The 18,924-nt window shown below is 46.0% G+C and overlaps 1 long non-coding RNA gene across 12 annotated transcripts; it reads right to left on the bottom strand.

Annotated features, from left to right (window-relative positions):
- Positions 1–7,282: 7,282 nt before the first annotated feature.
- Positions 7,283–18,839, bottom strand: LOC119317883. 12 transcript variants are annotated; one of them, XR_005153822.1, is made up of 7 exons: positions 18,521–18,839; positions 17,837–17,959; positions 10,755–10,817; positions 8,398–10,679; positions 7,979–8,038; positions 7,795–7,885; positions 7,283–7,711 (listed from the first exon to the last, which is right to left on the bottom strand). It is a non-coding gene; the product is annotated as an uncharacterized LOC119317883 (long non-coding RNA). The 12 variants fall into 12 exon arrangements; XR_005153815.1 differs by having other exon boundaries at positions 7,979–10,679; XR_005153823.1 differs by having other exon boundaries at positions 7,283–7,702; positions 7,979–10,679.
- Between the last annotated feature and the right edge of the window lie 85 nt (positions 18,840–18,924).

Raw genomic sequence — 18,924 nt, 5'->3', positions numbered from 1 at the left:
AGGGTCATCTCTGGTAGGTAAACTGAATCAATAAGGGACTACTACCTGTGTTATCCTGCAATTCTCACAAACACATTAGTCCCTCAACCAAGTTTGTCATCAATACTCCAAAACCAACTAGGGGTGGCACTAGATGCACTTACATAAAGTACGGACCCTAGGCCTCCTTTTCAAGCATTGCAATACACTTGTGTCACCATCTCTTCGCCGAACTAGTGCACCTATAAAAGTTACCATTGTAGTTGGTGTGTTGGGGACACAAGAGACTCTTTGTTATTTGGTTGCAGGGTTGTTTGAGAGAGACCATCTTCATCCTATGCCTCCCACAGATTGATAAACCTTAGGTGATCCACTTGAGGGGAAATTGCTACTGTCCTACAAAACTCTATGCTTGGAGGCCCAACACGAGTCTACAAGAACAAGTTGTGTAATAGACATCAACGACCTACAACGACGATCCCTCAAGAAGGGAACGACGTCATAGACGCCGCCATCATCCGCCATGACCGAAGTCGGCGCGATTTTCATTGGAAGTCACGTCCTCCCAACCTTGTAACTGGCTGGAACCGAACGGAGCCTCGCCGTGGAGACGAGGGTCGCTGTCGGCATGCCGGCAGGGAGCCTCCAGCCGCCCCTCACCGGTCCTCCTCACACCACCAGCCGGCCAAGGCCGTACGGAGATGGATCTGGACACAATGCCAGATCCGTAACCATTGGAGCCACCCATGCACCGGCGGCCGCCACATCGCAGGCCATGTAGTTTCCCATCACTGTCGTGCAGCAGGGGCGTCGCCCTGACTGCCGTTCCCGGCCTCCCCATGTGAGATGCCGCCTACACCTCACAAGATCTGTCGTGGCGCCCGCTCGCCCTAGAGATGCAGGGCCTGCCGCCACTGCGGCTCTTGCCGGCGGCAGCGGCGGCTGGGGATGGAGGAGCGGGGAGGGGCTGGCGGCGCATGATCGGGGGGCCCTGGCACTGCCCAAGGGGAGGCGACGCGAGGGATAGGGGAGAGTGGAGGGGAGGGGAGAGCGACGGCTAAGTCCTCATCATGGTATTAGATAATACACTGAAATAAAGTTTAAGCAAGAATTTTGATGCCATTTATGTATGATTTTTATCAAAATGGGAAATTTCATGTTCTATTGATGACCCACAAGTATAGGGGATCAATCGTAGTCCTTTCTATAAGTAAGAGTGTCAAACCCAACGAGGAGCAGAAGGAATCAATGAGCGGTTTTCAGCAAGGTATTCTATGTAAGTGTTGTAAGATAGTTTTGATAGATAGTTTGATAGCAAGATAATTGGTAACAAGTGACAGGTAACAAAAGTAAGAAAGTAAAACAAGGTGGATCAATCCTTATTATTGCTAAGGACAACTCGTAAGTACTTCTAATAGTAATTAAAATGTTCTCAAGGACACACGGGAATTTCATCTAGTTACTTTCACCATGATTCATTGGCTCGCGTTCACTGCTTTGATAAATTTTCATGTGGGTGGACCAGATCTAAGGTGATTTTCTTACTTTAATAAATAACTTACTTATGATTACGCCCTCTCACAAGCATTCGGTACTACAGGAGAAGATAAATCTAATCATAGCATGAAACATATGGATCCAAAGCAACCCCTTACCGAACAACTCATAAACTGGGGTTTAGGTTTTTGTCACTCCCGCAATCCATCTTCCACAACTAATTCCACAATGCCTTCCCCTAGGCCCAAGCATGGTGAAGTGTCATGTAGTTAAACTTCACACGAGACCACTAGAGGAAGAACGACATAACACATCATCAAAACATTGAACAAAAACCAACTTCACATGATTACTTATAACAAGACTTATCCCATGTCATCAAGAACAAATGGAACTACTCACAAATCATATTCATGTTCATGATCAGAGGAGATAAATATATGATGACCAATTTGAACATATAATCTTCCACCAAGTAAACCAACTGGCATCAACTACAAGATGTAATCAACACCACTAGCACTCCCAGGTATCAATCTGAGGTTTGGTACAAAGATTGAATGCAAAGGAAGAACTAGGGTTTGGATATGAGATGGTGTTGATGAAGATGTTGATGTTGATGAGTCCTCCCATGATGAGGCTTCGATCCTCCCCTCCCCCTGAGGGAAGTATCCTCGGCAGAATCGCTCCGCCAAAGAGCAAAAGTGATCCGCCTCTGGTTCCACCTCAAGATGGTGATGGCTGGTCCGGAAAGTCTTATTTCTATTTTTTTCTAGGGTAAATGGCTTCATATAGCAAAAGATGGATGTTGGGGGACCTCCATGGGCCCCGCAAGCTCACTTGGCGTGCCTAATGGGGTGGGTGCGCCCTTGAGCTTGTGGGCCCATGGAGGTTCTCTCTGGTATCTTTTTCTTCTAGTATTTTTTATATATTTCAAAATAAATCTCCTTAAATTTTCAAAGTCATTTGGAGCTCCAGAGAATAGCTTTCTCTGTTGTAGCTTTTTGAGGCTTAGAATTTCAGCTACCGGCAATCTCCCTCTTGTGATATAACTTACAATTTAAGAGAGAAAAGGCATTAAAATTGAATCATAAAGTGAAATATAACTCCCAAAATATAAATAAGAGTAAGACAACATGATGCAAAGTGGACGTATCAACTCCCCCAAGTTTAGACTCTGTTTGCCCTCAAGCGAATGCCAAACTCAATAAACATGACCACAAGTTTAGAGAGAGGTGTCGATAAAAAGAAAATACGGACATGGTAGCATCATATTTATAATCATCATTATAACAATGATTATTCATTCATAATACTTCCAATGATCAAGTAACAATCTATTCACAAGCCAAGGTATCGACAATAAACTCTTTTGGGAACTAAAAAACTATGTTTTCAGTCATTCAAGCAATTAACATTCATCGTACTTTCCGGGAGAGTCTATGTAAGAGCTTTTGATTTGGCAAACTTCACATACTCAACTATCATATAGTCTTCCAATGATTACTGGTACTTGAGGGAGTCCTGGATTAGGGGGTGTCCGGATAGCCGGACTATACCTTCGGCCGGACTCCTGGACTATGAAGATACAAGATTGAAGACTTCGTCCCGTGTCCGGAAGGGACTTTCCTTGGCATGGAAGGCAAGCTTGGCGATACGGATGTTCAGATCTCCTACCATTGTAACCGACTTTGTGTAACCCTAACCCTCTCCGGTGTCTATATAAACCGGAGGGTTTTAGTCCGTAGGACAACATAGACAACAACAATCATACCATAGGCTAGCTTCTAGGGTTTAGCCTCTCCGATCTCGTGGTAGATCTACTCTTGTACTACCCATATCATCAATATTAATCAAGCAGGACGTAGGGTTTTACCTCCATCAAGAGGGCCCGAACCTGGGTAAAACTTTGTGTCCCTTGCCTCTTGTTACCATCCGGTCTAGACGCACAGTTCGGGACCCCCTACCTGAGATCCACCGGTTTTGACACCGACATTGGTGCTTTCATTGAGAGTTCCTCTGTGTCGTCGCCATCAGGAAGGATGCCTCGCCCCGTCTTTAAAGACGGCACCGTTGCTAAGGGAGCTTTGGTTGTCGGCCAAACCCTCCGGCTAGGTGGTTTTCTTATGACCGCCCGTTCGTCTTCTGCACCGACGATGACCTCTCGGGCCATCGAAAACAATCTTCATGTTAGCTCGGAACTCGCCGAGCAGTTAGATCCAATTGAGCTCTCCTTCATAAACGAGCTCTTGGATCGCTTCGCCGCCCTGGGAGTCACTACGGATTACGACCAGATTGGGCCTAAACCCGATCTGAGAGAGATTAACTCCCCCCAAGTCACCCATCACGTTGCCGTGGTAGAGGGACAGTGCGGCAACCCTTCATCTATCTTAAGGACTCGTTATGTCCGGATTCCTGATCCCTCCAAGCCGGATACCCGCGGAGGAGAGGATATCACTCAAGACCTGAACTTAGAGTCAGGCGACGGACTGGATTCATTGGACAACATCCAGAAATCCAAATTTTCGAATTCGGAAATTCCTCGGCCTCTGAGCCTCAGATGGGGTGAGGTTTTAGATTTAATTCCACCCACCCACCCGAACATTAGCGATCTATCCCAAATTAGGCAAGAGCCCGAAGAAACAGTACATCATTACTGGGCCAGATTCCTCCTGGTTATGAACAGGATAAAGGACTGCCGCGAGGAAGACGTGATTTCATTCTTCTGCAATAATTGCACGGACAAGGGAATCCTCAATGCCATAAGTCGCCGTGATATTACACGCTTCGCTGACTTGGCGTCCATAGTACGAAAGTACTGTGCGATGGAAAGCGCCCGGAAAACCAAAATAAAATTTTGGGACAATCCGGCCCTGAATGCAAACCCAGTCCGAAATAAAAGGGTGCATCATCGCCAAACACCCGGGTCAAAAACCAAACAGCAAAAACCCTCTACAGGGCATGGAACCGTATTGGAAGGATGGCTTAATGGACCCTGTAAAAGTCACAGTACAGAGAACGCCACACCAACTCACAGCCTTAGAGCATGTTGGATACTCCGGCAGGTGGCCAAAATTGGCGAAAATCTCCTAATTCCGGAGGCCGCAGAAAGCCACCCCAGAGACACCAATACGGTATTAACAGTCTTCGAGACCTTCGCATCAAATAATATGCGAAAAAGGACACTCCGCAGCCTTGCCGAAGTCTACCAAGTAGCAACAATAAACCCATGGAGTGACACGGCTATTACCTTTAACGCCAGTGATGAACCTAAATTCCGAACAGACCGAGCACCAGCCGCATTGGTCCTCAGTCTAATAGTGGACGGCTTTCGTCTTACCAAGGTACTTATGGACGGCGGCAGCGGATTGAACCTCATTTATGAGGAAACTCTTCAAAAAATGGAAATAGACAGGAACCGCATCTAGCGAAGCAGCACAACCTTTAGAGGAATAATCCCCAGTCGGAAAGCGCGCTGTACAGGAAAAATCACACTAGATGTGGTGTTCGGCACACCGGATAATTACAGGTCCGAAGAGGTCACGTTCCATGTGGCCCCGTTCAGCAGCGGTTATCACGCTCTGCTAGGGCGGGAAGCGTTTACAATCTTCCAAGCAATACCCCATTACGGGTACATGAAGCTCAAGATGCCCGGGCCCAACGGGATCATCACTCTCGCTAGTGATCTGGACATAGCACTCCGCGCTGAAAACAAGACAGTCGCATTGGCCCTTGAGGCACTATCCGAAGCCCTAGCGGCTGAGGAACTGACTGCGCTGCGCTCTATGGTGAATAGGGATGACATGGTACTCGACAAAAGATCCAAGTCCACCTCTTTTAAACCAGCGGATGAAATAGTCAAATTCCAAGTCCATCCAACGGACCCCAATAAAACAGCTTCCATCGGGGCACAATTAAACCCTGACGTAGGTGCCGCACTGCGAGATTTCCTACAAGAGAACTGGGACATTTTCGCCTGGCACCCTTCAGACATGCCAGGAATCCCACGCAGGCTGGCCGAGCATAGCTTAAATATCCGAACAGGATTCAAACCTGTCAAACAGGCTCTTTGGCGTTTTTTCGAACCTAAGAGACGGGCCATAGGAGAGGAGCTAGCAAAGCTATTGGAGGCCGGATTCATCAGAGATATAAAACATCCGGACTGGCTAGCAAACCTGGTGATGGTACCAAAGAAGGACAAATCCTGGCGCATGTACGTTGACTTTAAAGACCTTAACAAGGCTTGCCCAAAGGATCCCTTCCCCCTCCCCCGCATCGATCAAATCATCGATGCTACCGCAGGACACGATTCGTTGTGTTTCCTCGACGCATATTCCGGCTACCATCAAATCAAGATGGCAGAATCAGACCAAGCCGCAACGGCATTCATCACACCATACGGCCCTTTCTGCTTCAACACAATGCCCTTCGGGCTTAAAAATGCTGGCGCAACATATCAGCGCATGATTTAGACATGTCTGGCAAACCAGATCGGCAAAACAGTTGAGGCATATGTAGATGATGTGGTCGTCAAAACAAGACATGTCGAATCTCTAGTAGACGACTTGAGGCTCACATTCGATAACCTCCGAACATTTTAAAACATTATAATTGGGCACCCTGGGAGCTCCCTCACGCTACCAGCCTTCGGAGCCGTTCGATTTCACGTAATGATCGTCTCTGGCCGTTGGATGTGCACTATATTTTTCTAAACGCTCCCCTTCCCGCAACTTCTCGAGGGCAGCTACTCCCGTAACATTTTTGGAGTAACATGGTTAATTGGGCCAAACAGCCCACCTAGCATAGCCGCCGGCCGAAGCGAGAGGGAGCGATTGGTGTGCTCGCTAACCCTAACCAAGGCGAGCAGCAGCGGCGGCGGCGAGCTGGCGGCTGGTGCCAGGTCCCGTTTAGCCCTTGTGGTCGCGATGTTAATGGGCTATTTATATCTTCCTCAGTTCTGGTCTACCCTAAAAGGGGATCCATCTACGAGGGTTACACAAAAGAGCGATCGAAGAGAAGGGACCCTAATGACGGCGGAAGGAAGACCAAGAGGGGGCGTCGAAGCTGGTCACCGCCGCGAGGATACCGGCGCCTGTCGGCGTGGTGATGGCATGGTGGCGGAAGAAGGTTCTCGGAATGCCATGCGCTGGCTGCTGTCTCCACCTGCGTCTATGCATGAAGATAGGTACGCCGTCGCGCGCTCGACGTACTCCCTACTCCCATGCACGCATCCTCCTAGTCTCGCCCTAGGTCAGAGTGAGAGTGAGAGTGAGGTAGATCGAGAGAGAGAGGAGCAGTGTTGATTCATGGCAGTGGCGGGTTTTACCCAAATCCTGAATGGCGAGCACGGGAGGTGGCGCTCGATCTGGGAGTAGAGTGCTCACATGCTCCCAGATTATTGCTCACATGAGGACTCAAGTAGACAAAGTACGAGTACATACCAATTCCTTTGAAGATTGTGGACAACCAAGGAGAGAAAAATAATAATCATGGATATGTTTCAATCGTGCTCTACCTTTTGCCTTCCTGGATTTTCTCCTGGTGTTACAGATTTTTGTGCCTGCTTCTCGGTTTCAATCTTTCATGTATGCAAGTTATTTCTATTTCAGTTGACAAGTCACTAGGCATCTGCCGGATGATTACTATGTTTTCATTCTTGGTAGTATCTCTACTCCTAATGTCTCATTACCTAAGTCGTTCGTTCCCACCGTCCCATCGATCTCCCCACCAGGCGATCCCTCCCCCCACCGATTTTTTTCTTCCCACCGAAAACCAAGATCGGTTTTCTTTCATGCATCACAAGAACCAAGCCAAACGTTCCATCCCCTTTCCATATAAAACAACAAACCTTCCGTCCTTCCCTTCAATTTACGACACCAATCAAATCAAATCATATGGAACCATATCAGAAAATTCCGTCACGAGAAGCTTCCATAAACAACAGTTTAATCTAATATTTTTGCTCTTTCCATATACAACAAACAATTTCCAAATCCTATCTTCCGAGCGGGGCGAGCAAGGCCTGATTCTCCATGCTTCCAGGTTTGCGTTCGGATCATGTGGATTTGAACTGTTTCTTCAAAGTTTGTCGTCGGATCAGGTGTGCGAGGCCTGTTTCTTCAAACTTTGCCCCCGGTGCCGGGCGCGGCTGCCAGCTAGACACGGGTGCCGGCCTGGCTTCCAGTGATCCACGGGTGCCGGCGCGGCTGCGAGTGAGACAAGGGTCCTGGCGCGGCTGCGAGCGAGACACAGGTTAGTAACCTGTACACAGTTCACTTCTGGTTAAACTAATGCGGGAAGAGACTGGGTTAACTATACAACTGTTCGATTGGTGGTGTGACATAGCCCCAACTGTTCGTCCGATTCATACATGGAGCTGACTGTTCTTGTGTGCTAGCGAGGCATATACCTGTTCAAAGTAAGTACTCAACTGCTTTAAGTATACAACCAATGCATAGCAAGGCTTGACATATGTATACATTCAACCCTTTCGAAAACTTACTGCTTCTCGAGAGGTATCCTAACCCCGGCTATAATTTATCTGACGTTCTACCGAAGTAATCTGTAGCAAGAACATGGCTCACAGAGGATAATTTGCTATATACTCCCTCCATTCCGAATTACTTGTCGCATGTATGGATGTATCTAGATGTATTTTAGTTCTAGATACATCAATTTCTGCGACGAGTAATTTGGAAAAGAGGGAGTACATGCTCCATAGTGTTCCTTTTTTTTTAATTATCAAGAGCTTGTTAAAATAACTGTGGTACATAATTGATATGGAATCCAGTATGCACTTATATGCACTTAGTTGACTATCTTCAGTTTTTATATATACTGATGGAACTATCTTCAGTTTGTATATATACTTGTGACAAATCAGTACTTGTCACAAATCACAAATTAGTACTTGGCACAAACCTATCTTCGTGGTCAAACATAGTGTTCCTCAAGCATGTACTGATGCAACTATCCCTGCCATTTATTTATATCTAGGTAAGAGTCCATGCATTTATTTGAATGGTCTGGTGGTTCAAAATCCAAATATTTGAGGAGCACATATGTACATATGAGTGTTACCAATGCATACAAAAACAAATGACATGGATAATAAGAACTAGCTTTTCATGTCAGGGTGAAACTGTATGGAGAGAAGTAGAGTGATGACACCAAAGCAAGAGCAAGGAGTAGACCGAAATAATTGGCAAGCACGCTTGTTACACTAACATGAAAGTCTACAGAAAAACTTCAGGATTTTGAAAATTTATTGTGTTTACAAAACAAGATCCATCTTCAGGATTTTGTTTTCTATTTACTGTTCACCAGGGAGTATATGCTCCCTGGAGCCAAAACTCCAAGCAAGTTTGTCTTGTCAATGGCGTATGAGAAATAAGATTTGTGTCCGAGAAAAATTACTACTAATGGAGGACGAGATGATGCTGCCCCCTGACTCTATGCTTTTCTGTGTGGTTTCTTCTACTCTCCTATGTTTTTTATTTTTTTTTGCTTTTCTTAATCTCGACCAGCCTAGGAAGAAGAAAACTTGAACCAAAGTAGTTAATCCATTGCACAACTCAATCTACCAAAATCATGCAGATATAAAGATAATACAAGAAGGTTAGTTAACATCCTTTGTGTAGAACAAGAACTCTACCCGCTGCCATTTTACGGAACCTGTAGCAAGCAATGCATTAGATGACAATGCTGGTTATTGGGCACAAAAACTGAAGAGAAGCATTATTGTACCTAACATGCCAAGAACTTACTTTACTTCTGTTCAATGTAGATTAAAGTGCGTTAAATATAGTATACGGTACTTATTGATCTGCTTTGCCAATGACAATTGTCTCTGATAGTGATGTCCTCAAACGACTTGACCCCATTTGGTTCTCGTTGGGAAAGGGTGAATATTGCTAAGCAACACCGACAGCGACAAATGGAGGCGACAACTGGGCTCCGACAACCTCTTGGTGATATCACCAATGTTGATAGACTCCCCAAAGAGGGTCCAGGTATATTGAATTGATAATTTATTGGTATTTGGTGATTGTTAAATTACTAATCTGAACAATCCCTTTCGCAAGCCATTGCAGCTGGCCCACAACCATCGAGCGGCTTGTTTATTCATGAAGCAGATGTCCTGTCTCCCTCGACCATAGAACTCCCGAAATGGAGTCCAGGTATAACTCATTAACAATATTTAAATGCCTTCGATATTGGTGATTACTAATTTGAACAATCCCTTTCGCAAGCCGTTGCATATGACCCACGACCATCGAGCAGCCTGATTATACATGAAGCACCAATCCCCTCTGTGTCAACCATAGAACACCACAAAGGTAGTCCAGGTATAGCTTCCGAACTCACACCTCCTTCAGATTTCTAAATATAATGAAGCGGTAAATTTAATCCATCAGAGGGGATTGTTGCGAGTAATCTGGTTTGGTATATAATTAATATATTGCAACCCTGGTGGTGCATGATTTTATCCAGAAATACTATTACTCTTCAAAATCGGATGCTAATGTGTGTATACCTACAACAACAGTTGGAGCTACGAGGGGCCGTGCTGGCCAACGTAAAGGGACCTTATCAAAGGAAGAAAGGGATGTCATTAACGCACGGAGAAGAGCAACTTATAAGAAGAAAAAAGAAGAGCAAGGGTACCAAGAACAAAAGGATAAGTTGAACACAAAGAGACGAGAATCTTATCAGAAGAAGAAACAGCAGGAAGACCGACAGCGACAGATGGATGCGACAAATGGCCTCCGACTCACTCTTGGTGAAGACACCAATGTTAATATACTCCCCAAAGAGGGTCCAGGTATATGGAATATGTGTATTGTTTTTAGTAATTCACCTTCAATTATGTTTCTTACTAATTAGCAAAGTCCCTTTCGCAAGACAACCGATCTGACCCACAACCATCAAGCGGACTGTTTATTCGCGAAGCACCAACCCCATCGCCCTCAACCATTGAACTACCCAAAGGGAGTCTAGGTATAACTCTGAGACAATCTTTAAATGCCTTTCATATTGAATTTTTACTAATTTGAACAACTCCTTTCGCAAGCCATTGCAGCTGACCCACAACCATTGAGCGGCCTAATTATACATGAAGCAACAATCCCCTCTATGTCAACCATAGAACTCCCCATAGGTAGTCCAGGTATTACTTCCGAACTCACACCTCCTTTGATTTTCTACAAACATCGAAACAGAAATAAGTACAAAGTTGATTCACTTATTTTGGGACGGAGGGAGTATTACTGTTGTACCTCCAGTCAACCATGAGAGCTTTGAACTTGATTGTTCTGGTTCGGATGCTAATGTGTATAGACCTACAACAACAGGTCCAGCTATAAGGGGCTGTGAGGGACAACGTAAAGGGACATTATCAATGGAAAAAAAATGATGTCATAAACGCACGGAGACGAGCAACTTATAAAAAGAAAATAGAAGAGGAAGGGTACCAAGAACTAAAGGATAAGTTGAACACACAAAGACGAGCAGCTTATGAGATGAAGACACCAAAGGACACAAACACATTAGATATTATAAACGCAAAGAGGCGAGCCGCTTACGAGATGAAGAAGGAACAAGTAAACACGCAAAGATGGGAAACGGATCAGAAACATCGAGATAGCTTAACACCAGAGCAGAAAGGGGAGATTAGTGCTCAGCGCCGACAGCGGGAGAAAGCTATCTGAAACACCCCGTGTGCTGAATCCATCGTGATGCCTCGTCCTGATTTAGCAACCTCAGCTACGGCGAGCACATGCAGTCACACCTTCAAATCTTACGGTATTCCTCGCCTGTGTACTCCACATCTTATGTTCGTATGCATTAAACAAATATTTACTTGCTCCATATCGGTGCAGCCGCCTACTGTACCAGTACGCTGACGATAATATCCTCATGTTGGATCCTGGGCAACAATCCCATGGTGAACAAATTGATCGTGCTCCTACTGTCACCAAGAGCCCCGCATACATTCGAAACACCGAAAACGATGGTACTTATCGCATCATGAACCAGGTTTTATTTTGTAAACATTCAATAGTTGTTTATGACAACTCAAAAATGTTGCAGGTGCCTACCTAAGTAGAACCTTCGGTGACGGGGCTGTAGATGACGACCCAGTCAAAATCGATGATCACCTAAAAAGTGTCGACCAGCTAACCAGTGATCCGATAACAATAGCGGATAATGGAGCGGACAAGCAGGGTCATGAGTCTAGAGCTCGGCGTAGGACAAGAGAGCGAGCTTGCAAGGGAAGTATGGCGGCGAAGAAGCGTCAGGAGAAAATTGGCAAGCAAAAAACATCACCGAAGGTACCACGTGGTGAGAGGAATGCTCTACTAGATCGGCGTAATGAAAGGTTTGCAGGTAGGGTGAAGACCCCAACCGTCAGGTCCATCTCCATACCGGAAATGAGCTCAAGTGGACAACCTACCGTATTGGAAGCACACGGTGCCTCGACCTCATCTAGCACACCGGAGTACACGATCAAAAGTGAAGGTAACACTCCCATCCTTACTCTCCTTGCGTCCCTTGAGACTGAACCCTCATTTATTGGTTTCGCACCTGAGCAGATGACATGGACGCTTACCTTAGTCGTCTCATGAATGATAATGTCAACCCTTACAGCCTCTTTAACGATGAGTATTACCTGTTTGCTGGTGAAGGTATGTACACCCACTTGAGCAACATCCACCCATTGGGAATATCAAACTAATTTTAAACATTGTTTGTAGGCTCAGATGCTGATGACATGGAGCACGACGAATTGGAAGACTCAAGTCACAATACCTATGTCGACCATGATCCATTGGACTATGTCTACTCAAACCTCCCAGACCACACACACATCCTGAAGCACGCCGCAAATTGCGATCACTGCAAGGCCAAGAAGTTTGTGTCCGAGGCCCCGGGATTCTGCTGTCGCAGTGGGCAGATCCAACTGAAGCAACCGGAGCCCATCCCAGAGCTAATGAGGCTTTGGTCTAGCATGCATGCGGACTCAAGGCATTTTCGGGAGAACATACGGTTCTTCAACAGCCACTTCTCCTTCACAACCCTCGGCGTCAGCCTTGATGAAAGCTACACAAACATGAAGTCTGGGGTGTACACGTTACGGGCGCACGGCACCATCTACCACAACGTTCATTCCTTCGGGCCAACGTCACGTCCAGATCATCTACAGTTGTACTTCTACGACGACGACCCAGGCCTAACCCATCGCAAGGCTGCCACCAAGCAATTAGACCAGGATGTCGTCAAAAAGTTAGTGGACATACTCAGGGAAAACCCGTACTCCCAGCAGTTTAGGAGTTTGGGTGCGCACAGAGACAACCTCGACGATTACAGGATAGACCTCAACACTAATCAGAGACTAGACCAACGGAAGTATAATAGACCTCTGTCATCTGAGGTCGCTGCAATTTGGGTGGAGGGCACTGACCTAGCGAAGAGGTTCGATCGTAGGATTACACTTTGCGGGAATGACAACCAGAGGCACAGTATACATGTGACGGCTGGCTCGTATGACCCACTCTCTTACCCACTCTTCTACCCAAGGGGGGAGCTCGGTTGGCACCCGAAACTTCCTAAACGTGATGTCCCTTGGCCGGTTGTGCAACAACCAAGAGGTAGACGTGATGATGATGATGAGGATGCAGGTAAGCCTTATGCGTATTCTGTCGTTTAGATGAATTGTATACTTCTCATATGAATCCTAATGTCCGCGTTACTCATCCATGTGCAGAGGGGAATAGCAGGTTATGCGTCTCGGTGAGAGACTACTACTGTTACATGCTCTAGACACGGCCTGGGATATTCAATCCCATACTCTGTGGAGCACGATTGCTCCAGCAATGGGGGGTGGACATGTACATCAAGATTGAGAGTTGTAGGTTGAAATGGTACAGGAAGAACCAGACAAAGATCCGTGCCGACCTGTATAAAGGAGTTGTTGATGCAATTACATCCGGGGAGACCCGGGCAAGCGCTGTTGGAGTAAGGATAGTGCTCCCTGGAACGTACCCAGGTGGCGACCGTGACATGAAGCGGAGGCATATGGATGCCATGGCAATTGTCCATACGTACGGGAAGCCTGACATCTTCTTGACCATGACCTGCAACCCTAACTGGGAAGAGATAACGAATGAGTTGTTTCCTGGTCAGACAGCGCAAGACCAACCTGATCTTGTGGCTCGTGTGTTCCATGGCAAGCTAGAGGCTATGAAAGAGATGTTGTTCAAGAAGAATATCTTGGGTGTTGTTATCGCACATGTATACGTAGTCGAGTTCCAGAAGAGGGGCCTCCCCCACGCACACTTTTTGTTGATCATGGATTCTGCCTATAAGCTTGTCGTTCCGGAGCAGTACGACCGACTCATTTCTGCCGAGCTCCCAGACAAGCAGAAGTATCCTGAACTCCACGCCTTGGTGGTGAAACATATGATGCACGGACCATGCGGTGCTCTCAACCCCAAAAATGTGTGCATGCAACAGAACGAGTGCAAGTGCAGATACCCGCGGCCGTTCAATGAAAACACGGCATAGGGCAAGGACTCATACCCAGTTTATCGTCGTCAAGATAATGGTCGGCAGGCTAAGGCCCGGGGTAAAATGTTGGACAACAGATGGGTTGTGCCGTATAACCCTTACCTTCTGCGGATGTTCAATTGCCACATCAACGTTGAGGTTTGCTCCAGCATAAAGGCCGTCAAATACCTTTACAAGTACATATACAAGGGCCATGATAGGGCTTCTTTCAGTATCGACCAGCCCGACGCCGATGGTAACATTGATGAGATCAAAAGATACATAGATGCGAGGTGGGTTACTCCTCCAGAGGCGATGTGGAGGATATTTGGCTTCCCCTTGTGTGTTAATGACCCGCCTGTCCTACAGTTGCCTCTTCATCTCCCGAATATGCACAAGGTGGCATTCAATGAGCAAGCTCACTTGAACGACGTAGTCGCCTCTCAGAATGCTTCCAAATCCATGTTGACAGAGTATTTCAAAGCTAACCAAAACCACTCGTGGGCTAGGAATATATTGTACAAGGATTTTCCTGGAAGGTTCACATGGCAGAAGGGTAAGAAGTATTGGAAAGAGCGGGTGGAGCGTTATCAGATAGGTCGAATTGTGTCTGCCAATCCTGCCGAGGGGGAGCGATACTATCTGCGTGTGCTGCTAAACCATGTTGCTGGCAAGACATCCTATGAGGACCTGCTCACCGTCGACGGTAGGCTATGCGGGAGCTTTAGAGAGGCTGCCGAAAGGTTGGGACTCATCGAGGCAGATAACACGCTCGACGACTGTCTTACCGAGTCAGAGCAGTGGGCGATGCCATGTTCGCTCAGGAGGCTCTTCGCAACAATTTTGGTGCACTCTGAGCCAGGCGACGTGCGTGGTTTATGGGATAGGCACTTCGAGCCTATGTCTGATGACTATCGGCGATCACACACGTGCCCGATTAGGGTGGAACAGATGGTGTTGCTTGACATTAGGGGTATGTTGCAATCTATGGGCAAAGACATAGCTGATTTCGCTCTTCCATGCATTGACGATGCTTTCGACCCAACCGAGGGCGAGGCCAGAGAAGTGATCGAGGAATCCAACATCGATTTTGACATCAACGACACTAAATTGGCTTCGTCGCTAAACTCGAAGCAGAGGGCTGCATACGACGAGATACTAGCTTCTGTTGAACGCGGTGATGGGGGTGTGTTCTTTGTTGATGGCCCGGGAGGTACAGGGAAGACCTTCCTGTATAGGGCACTGCTCGCCAAGGTTCGAAGCGAGGGAAACATCGCTATCGCTACCGCGACGTCAGGCGTCGCCGCTTCTATCATGCCTGGAGGCAGGACTGCCCACTCGAGGTTCAAGATCCCATTGAGCTGCGACGATGGCGCCTCATGCACCTTCACAAAGCAGAGTGGTACCGCCAAGCTACTGAGGATGGCCTCATTGATACTATGGGACGAGGCCACCATGACTAAGCGACAGGCGGTCGAGGCACTGGACAACAGCATGCGCGACATCATGGGAAGACGAGACCGACCCTTTGGAGGAAAAACTGTTGTGTTTGGCGGGGACTTCAGGCAGGTGCTTCCCGTCGTCAGGAGGGGGTCCCGGGGTCAGATAATCGATGCAACCCTCCGAAGTTCACACCTCTGGAAGGGTATGCGCCAGCTAAGGCTCGTCACCAACATGAGGGCTCATAATGACACCTGGTTTGCCGATTACTTGCTAAGGGTAGGCAATGGTACCGAGGAAGTTGACGATCAAGGAAACATACGACTCCCTGAAGATATTTGTGTGCCATCTACAGGCGAGGGTGACGACCTGGAGAAGCTGATTGACCATGTGTTTCCGAGACTAGATGACAACCAGTCCGATCCGAATTACATGACTTCACGCGCAATCCTCTCCACCACGAACGACAACGTCGACAAGATAAACATACGCATGGTAGAGCGTTTTCGGGGAGAAGAAGTAATCTACCATAGCTTTGACAGTGCAGAAGACGACTCGTATGGCTACTACGCTCCTGAGTTCCTAAATGGATTGACTCCTAACGGTCTGCCTCCGCATGCACTCAAACTAAAGCTCAACTGCCCTGTCATACTTCTGAGGAACATTGATCCGGCTAATGGTCTGTGTAACGGGACGAGGCTTGTGGTGCGAGGTTTCGAGAGGAACGCCATCGATGCAGAAATCGTGATCGGACAACACGTAGGTAGGAGGGTATTCCTTCCTCGAATACCCCTATGCCCATCTGACAACGACATGTTTCCATTCAAGTTCAAGAGGAAGCAATTTCCTGTAAGGCTTAGCTTTGCTATGACGATTAACAAGGCTCAAGGCCAGACGATTCCGATTGTTGGCGTGTACCTACCTAATCCGGTGTTCTCTCATGGTCAACTCTATGTCGCATTGTCTCGAGCCACCGCAAAGAGAAATATAAAGATCCTCATTGAGAAGGAGAAGGAGAAGGAGAATGCCAAGAAGCAAAGCGGTAAATCTAAGAAGCGAAAAAGACCCGCCTTGTCCTTACAGACCTCGATGAAGAACATCGTCTATAAGGAAGTCCTTACAGGCTGAAGTCCGCTCTTAAATATGTGAGAGGATTTACTCTTATGCTACATGTAATTTGGTGGAAGGGGAGCCTTGGCGCAGTGGTAAAGCTGCTGCCTTGTGACCATGAGGTCATGGGTTCAAGTCCTGGAAACAGCCTCTTACAGAAATGTAGGGAAAGGCTGCGTACTATAGACCCAAAGTGGTCGGACCCTTCCTTGGACCCTGCGCAAGCGGGAGCTACATGCACCAGGTTGCCCTACATGTAATTTGGCGCTTTTTGGTGTCTTTGTACATATCTCTATCTTTCGATGTTTGCAATTGAACTTTATTATGTTTATAGTACAAGGCAAGTATTAATAATATTGCCTCGGATTTGTGACTTTGCAAGTTGCCAAATTTTGTTGTATGTGACATTATTTTTCGTTTTGATGGTTTGCTTATGTATATTATTCTTTTGTTGTTTTGTAATCAATGATCTACTACATCTAAACCTCTTCGCTATGTTTTTCTGCACAAATATTGCACACTGCCTTGGTCACTTCGTTCTTGTAAAACTAGACTCCACTAAGTGTTCTACATTAGAGAAATATATTTATGATGCGGCCCAATGCAGACTGTATGTTTACTTATTGTCGTGATCTTTGTACGTCGATGCCTACACCCTACAGCCTGAGCCACTTGACGACCAATCTGTAATTCGATGTTAAAAATATACATGCAGATACGTTAATTATAATGTGGCATCGAATCCCATGATAATAAGTAAATGAATATAAAATTGTGATTTATTTGATATCTTACTATCGTATCCGCGTCGAGCACAACCGAGCGCCTCTATTTCCGGTGAGGCCAACTATCCAGAATCCTCCCGTATCTTAAATCCATTGACGCTTTTCTATTATAGGCTTTGTTCTATGTAGATACCGAAATTAGCACCGCTAAACTTTTAATCTGGAAATACCACTATAGAGTACTTTGCCCTGTAATTAGCAAGTCTTCCTTCGTTGCCGCGCAAGTACTTCTCTTGCATTCCCTGAGATATAAAGTATATACTATCTCTACTTCCTAATCAGTTTGAAAGATTAATTCAAACTATGCATGCTCCTAAGAAGGAGAAGTTCTTTATTATCTTGCATGTACTTTCACCAGAATGATTATTTTCGTTATACCTCACTGACCAATGATGTTAGGCTTTACTTCGTCCGAAATCAGCACATACCAGCTAGCGAATATTCAACATAAAAATATGATGGTTATAGGCACATACCTTTCATTGCCTTTAATCTTCAAGTTCTCCTCGATCTGCTCTCTACCATGTTCGAACATGATCCAAATTTCTCTTTCATGCTCATGAGTTTCTGATAACACGCTGAATTACTTTTATGTGTTCCTGAATAGAGTAACCAAATTAAGTGAAAATGGGTTTTCTTCTTAACTACATAAAGTAGAAGACGGTACCAGCATTTTCCGACAAAGAGGGAGGGGGAGGAAATAATTTATCATTAAGCTACTCTAAGGGAGTCACATCTTTTAGATTCATCTTTAAATGTAAGGAGAAAGCTGTGATAATGTAGCCATAGAGGAACAAATCCAAAATACACAAAACAAATACATTGTAGCTATCATGAGTTTTGTTGTTGGGGTCAGGCAATTGAAGATTGTGGTCATAAATGCAGTAAAGCATGCCTCTACTTATGAGAGAACAACTAAAATTACAATAAACTCCACACTGATTATAAGTATATTGTTCGTACAAAATGCTAAAAAGGAAAATAGGTCTTCATAAATTGAAGATAGTTCAGCCACATCAGATTCAGCACTACACATAACTCGCGTACATATATGCATTGTTAAATACACTTGCTAATCACATCAATACAAAAATTTCCTTTTGAGGTTTTGCAGCTCTTTGGAAATAAAACAAAAGCGACCAAAGGGCAGCTTCGAATACCTTGCCTGCGGAGACCATGCATGTCCAGCAATGAACCTCACCAGGACTCAATCATTTGGCATGAACAGATTGCTGGGCTGCAGCACACAACAAGAAGAACCAGTTCAACACGGAGTTAATTTGAAAAAACCAATGTCCAAGACAGTTTGTAGTTAACAAAAATTAACATTATTGTTTCAGCTAACAACAAAAATTAACATTATTGTTTCAGTTAACAACTGAAGGGGAGCCTTGGCGCAGTGGTAAAGCTGTTGCCTTGTGACCATGAGGTCACGGGTTCAAGTCCTGGAAACAGCCTCTTGCAGTAATGTAGGGAAAGGCTGCGTACAATAGACCCAAAGTGGTCGGACCCTTCCCCAGACCCTGCGCAAGCGGGAGCTACATGCACTGGGGCTGCCCCCCCC

This window comes from Triticum dicoccoides, chromosome 6A (assembly GCF_002162155.2).
Source record: "Triticum dicoccoides isolate Atlit2015 ecotype Zavitan chromosome 6A, WEW_v2.0, whole genome shotgun sequence".
NCBI lineage: Eukaryota > Viridiplantae > Streptophyta > Magnoliopsida > Poales > Poaceae > Triticum > Triticum dicoccoides.
Note: the sequence above shows the minus strand (reverse complement) of the source record. Positions and strands in the feature narration are given on the sequence as shown.